The sequence below is a fragment of the Pleurodeles waltl genome, chromosome 5, assembly GCF_031143425.1.
Source record: "Pleurodeles waltl isolate 20211129_DDA chromosome 5, aPleWal1.hap1.20221129, whole genome shotgun sequence".
Taxonomy (NCBI): Eukaryota; Metazoa; Chordata; class Amphibia; order Caudata; family Salamandridae; genus Pleurodeles; species Pleurodeles waltl.
In genome coordinates, this window is record NC_090444.1 from 1,093,717,573 (window position 1) to 1,093,723,350 (window position 5,778).

Consider the following 5,778-nt stretch of genomic DNA (forward strand, 5'->3'; position numbering starts at 1 on the left):
ATGGCGTTTTCTTTCTCATAAAGCTTTGCAAAACTCAGACTTTGGCTAAAAACACACATTTTCCTCACACTATTGTGAGAAAAATGTTCAGAAGCTGCAAGGGTCCACAAAATGTCCCTTTTGGGCCACCCCACACCTTTTTGTTTTAAGTTCCCTTGTGTCTGATGGGGTTTCATCACTCAGAGAGGCAGATTGAGAGAAAAACCCCAGTCTATCTCCCTTAGGGGCAGAAAGAATTTACCACCGCCTGGGTATGGCTCTATGCCAGGGTGGGTCTCCCCCTTCCCCCTTTTCAAATGAATCAGTGACTGGGGGAGTTCTGCCACCTGGTGGGAGGGGGGGGGGCAAATGGGGGTAAATGCCCCAGTCTGTCCCCAGGTGGGCAGAAAGACCAATTGTACTCATGGATGGGAGCAGAGGGCCATGGTCCAGGAGGGCCACCCACCCATAAAAAGTCTCTGGTGTCTATTGTATGGATCACTGCTTGAGGATCTCCCTCTGAGGGCAATCCCCAAGCAGGGATCCAGTAGAGAGAGATTCAGTTGGAAAGGGGAAATTCCCCTCTTTCCAGCGATACCCTTCCATTGAAACTGATGCTTGGAGGGGTGAGATATGCCCCTGAGCACCAATGCAAGTGAAGGTGAAATGAACAATCAGCTTATTTAGCCTTCACTTTGAAGTTCATGACATCAGCGTGCAATGATGCTGATCATTATTGAAAAAAGGAAAGAGCCTCAGCCTGCTGGGGATGCATCAACAGCTGCCTGACCTGAAACAAAAAAGGGAAACCTTCTTGTGCCAGCACCAAAGGGATTCTCTGCCCTAGGTACTTTGACGTGACCACCATGTCAATAGGGACTGACTTTGAGTGCTCATGACTGGAGGTCACGTCAGCAGCGTCCATTGAGATAAAACAGTTCTACATAGACTGCTTACTCCTGTGTTGCTGTTTCACAGACCATTTTTTATCTGCCTTGGTAATTCAGCTGTAACTTTACCTTATGTGATCAACAGAAAAAGAGCTTTTTGAAGTTCTGCTGAAATGAGGGCCTAGGCCCGTCCATGTGTTGATTACCCTGAGTACAGCATTAGAATGGACAAAAGTTATGTGTTCCCACTTAAAAAGAGAACTTGATACAGCAGGACTGTGCTGTTATGGTGGCAAGTCAATGATCATTGCTATGTGCCTTATCTTTTCATAATAAAGGCAGTAGGCTTGATATATCTATTGTGGCCCTAAATGTGGCAGATATGTTGGAACTTTAGAACAAGTCACCATCACAATGCTATGTTTAATTTTGTTATTGCAAGCCATGTGTAGTAGGCAGCATGATTTCTTTTTTCTACTTTGAGTATTTTAATTTATCTTGCATATATTTGTAAGTTTGTGTTTGCATTTTGCTGTGGCTGTGAATACAAGAATGAGTCAGTGGATGAATGAATGGATGCATGAATGCATGGATGGCCAACAGAGTGCATGTCTGTTGATTTATTCAGTTCTTAGATTGATCACTGTCTGAAGACGCACTTTCATTTATATGTCAGACCTACTGGCATTTCCGCTGCTTATTTGTGTTGTCTCAGACTGGTTATGCAACTTGCTGTTTTCAACTAAAATTGGCTGTAGCTAGATCAAATTGTTATTAGTTCCGACTAAAAAGATGATGTTATGGGATCAACAAAAAAACAGCTTTAGGAAGAACTACTAACTGAGGCGCTTTTATCCCCCCTGATTTTGATATCCCTTTGATTGGTCAGATGTTGTGTGTGTCCATTGAAAAAAAGTGCTTGTAATGACACAGGAGGTCTAAGTTGCTTATGGTCAGTGGTGTTTGATACTGAACAGAATAGGGATGGGTTCAGTGAATGTGAAGGCAGGGTTAGACACATAGCTAAAGAGAAAAACATATTCTAGAACCTTTTTCACTGGCTTTTTACCTATAAGTAAATTCATACCAAATATAATACATGTTAGACCTGACAGCCTTAGAGTGGTCACCCCTAACTTTTCGCCTGCCTCCTTCCACTTTTTAGATACCGTTTTTGCTTGTTTTAAGCCTCTGTGCACTTTACCACTGCTAGCCAGTGCTAAAGTGCATATGCTCTCTCCCTTTAAACATGGTAACATTGGATCATGCCCAATTGGACTATTTAATTTACTTTTAAGTCCCTAGTAGAGTGCACTATATGTGCCCAGGGCCTGTAGATTAAATGCTACTAGTGGGCCTGCAGCACTGGTTTTGCCACCCACTTAAATAGCCCCTTAACCTTGTCTCAGGCCTGCGATTGCAAGGCCTGCGTGTGCAGTTTCACTGCCAATTCGACTTGGCATTTAAAAGTACTTGACAAGCCTAAATCTCCCCTTTTTCTACATATAAGCCACCCCTAAGGTATGCCCCAGGTAACCCATAGGGCAGGGTGCTGGGTAGACTGCTTTGATTACTCTAATAAGGCACTGAATGGATGGGTGCAGGGCAGCAAAGTAAATGATTACAAAGGGTTATATGATTTGGTTCTGTGAGAGCATATGCTCACTATTTCTTCTGCAGAGTTGCACCAGCACTTGGTAGATAGTAAGCTGATTGATCCCAGGAAGCTTGCTGAGGAGGCGGACCTCTGGGTTAGCATCTGCATTTTGAATGGGTCTTCCTCGGCTGGGAGGGTGGAGGGCCTGACACTTGCATGTCAAAGAACAGTAGCCTGCCCTCACACAAAGGACTGCCACACCCCCTACTGGGAGCCTGGCAGATAGGATTGAACTGAAAGGGGACATGTGCACTTCTAAGCCACTCTTTGAAGTCCCCCCCACTTCAAAGCCACATTTGGGTATTTAAACAGGGCCTCTGCCCCTACCAACTCAGACACTTCCTGGAGAAGAATCCTGAACCAGAACCTGTATCCTGCCAAGAAGAACTGCCTGGCTGCCCAAAGGACTCACCTGTCTGCTTTCTGTGAAGGACTGCTGCCTTGCTGTTGCCTTGCTGCTCTCTGGCTGTGGTGAAGAAGTGCTCTCCAAGGGCTTGGATAGAGCTTGCCTCCTGTTCCCTGAAGTCTCCGGATCAAAAAGACGTCATCTCTACAAGAAGGACTCCTTGTGCAGCGAAATCCGAAGCATAGCCTACCAGAAACGACGCACAGACTGCACCGTGGTGAAAATTTAAACGCACGCCGAACCGGAACAACGCAGCCCCACTTCACATTGAGAAGATTGATGCAGCGCCAGCATAGCAACCAGAAATTCGGCGCACGGCCCAGACGGAATTACGCAGCCCGACTTCCAGAGAGGAATCAACGCGGCGCCTGCAGTGCAGTAGAAAGTTCGACGCATGCCGACTGAATCGACGCAGCTCCTGTGACTTTGTCCTGCCAGGGCAGGAAATCCACGTATCGTCCCCGGGGAGTCCGAAAACCCCACAACCCGAAGAGGATCCACGACCGAGCACCAGAAATCGACGCACAGCCATCCCTGCATGCAAACTAAACGACGCAACGCTGTGTGCGGCCCGAGAAATTGACGCACACCACTTTGTTTCCACGCATCTCCTCCTCTGCTTTTCTTTGCAGAGATTTTGCACGCAAACTAGGTACTTTGTGCTTGAAAGATACATTTATTGCTTTTAAAAGACTTAAGACACTTTGGGGGTCATTCTGACTCCCGCCGGCTGCGGTAACCGCAGGGCCGGCGGGAGCCGCCGAATGACCGCACCGCGGTCAAATGACCGCGGCGGCCATTCTGGCTTTCCCGCTGGGCTGGCGGGCGACCGCCAGAAGGCCGCCCGCCAGCCCAGCGGGGAAAGCGCCTTCAATGAGGAAGCCGGCTCCGAATGGAGCCGACGGAGTTGAAGGCGTGCGACGGGTGCAGTGGCACCCGTCGCGATTTTCTTAGTGGGGCCCTGTTAGGGGGCCCCTGCAGTGCCCATGCCATTGGCATGGGCACTGCAGGGGTCCCCAGGGGCCCCACGACACCCGTTACCGCCATCCTGTTCCTGGCGGTGAAAACCGCCAGGAACAGGATGGCGGTAAGGGGGTCGGAATCCCCATGGCGGCGCTGCAAGCAGCGCCGCCGTGGAGGATTCCCTAGGGCAGCGGGAAACCGGCGGGACACCGCCGGTTTCCCGTTTCTGACCACGGCTATACCGCCGCGGTCAGAATGCCCATGGATGCATCGCCAGCCTGTTGGCGGTGCATCCGCGGCACTCTGCCCTGGCGGTAGTCAACCGCCAGGGTCAGAATCAGGCCCTTTATATCACTTTTACAGTGATATCTCAACATATACTTATTGCATTTTATTCGTTTTGACCTGCATCTTATCAGATAAATATTATATATTTTTCTAAACACTGTGTGGTGTATTTTGGTGGTGCTATATGGTGTTATTGTATGATTTATTGCACACATACTTTACACATTGCCTTCTAAGTTAAGCCTGACTGCTCAGTGTCAAGCTACCAGATGATGGGCACAGGATAATTTGGATTGTGTGTGACTTACTCTGACTAGAGTGAGGGTCCTTGCTTGGACAGAGGTAACCTGACTGCCAACCAAAGACCCCATTTCTAACAATGCATACACCCAAAATCCTAATTGGTGCGGCTTCACTGCCTTGCATTACCTTCTGTCAGGTAGGCTTTACATGGACGGTGCATGAGCATTCCCATACATCCACCCATACATTTTGATGTAAACCCATATTTACAATGACTTGTAGAGATGGTTTTACACCAAAATGGGGTGCCTATCTGAAGATGAGGTAATGAAAAGAAATATCTTTATTTCTCCTCGTTTCTTCCTCGTTGCATGTGTGCTGCATTCTGCTGCTCACATGCAAAGAGGAATTGGCCTCAAAGGATAGTTTTCTTTTCCTGCTCAGACAGCTTACATGATCACAATGTTTTGTCACTAGGCAGCCACAAGCGTCACAGTCCTATGAGCGAGCAGAACTGCACAGATCTTTGAAAATATGGTGCTGTTCTGCTCTTGCAATTTCATGCAGCACAGCAACTTCATTCAGTGTGCATTGTTTCATGAAGAGTTAGCGAATATGCTCTTCAATAATTTGGCGCAGGTATCCAGACATAAATTTGGTCTTGAACCTTGTACAGCATTCTGCTACCTTTTGACTAAGGGTACACTATAGAAATAACATATACATACAGACAGAGAATCACTATTTGTTAAAAAGAACAAGTTACTTACCTTCTGTAACGCTTTTTCTGGTGGATACACTAGCTACCTGTGGATTCCTCACCTTATGAATTCGTCCTTGCGCCAGCATCCGACGGAAAGTCTTCTTCCTAGCTGTCCACGTCGACGAGGACGTCATAATGGCACGGCTCCACGTGACTCCGTCTGACGTCAACGTGCCAATAAGAGGTCCTCGTCGGCCTACTGACGTCAGTTTCACCTCATTTTTTACGTGCCTTTGAGGCGAACCAGTGAGAACCGACCCATCAAAAACCGTAAAGAAAAATACATATACACAATCAAATTTCCCATTAAACACATATATTTACATAAATATATAAAAACATATATCTATATATATATATATATATATATATATATATATATATATATATATATATATACAGGGAGTGCAGAATTATTAGGCAAGTTGTATTTTTGAGGATTAATTTTATTATTGAACAACAACCATGTTCTCAATGAACCCAAAAAACTCATTAATATCAAAACTGAATATTTTTGGAAGTAGTTTTTAGTTTGTTTTTAGTTTTAGCTATGTTAGGGGGATATCTGTGTGTGCAGGTGACTATCACT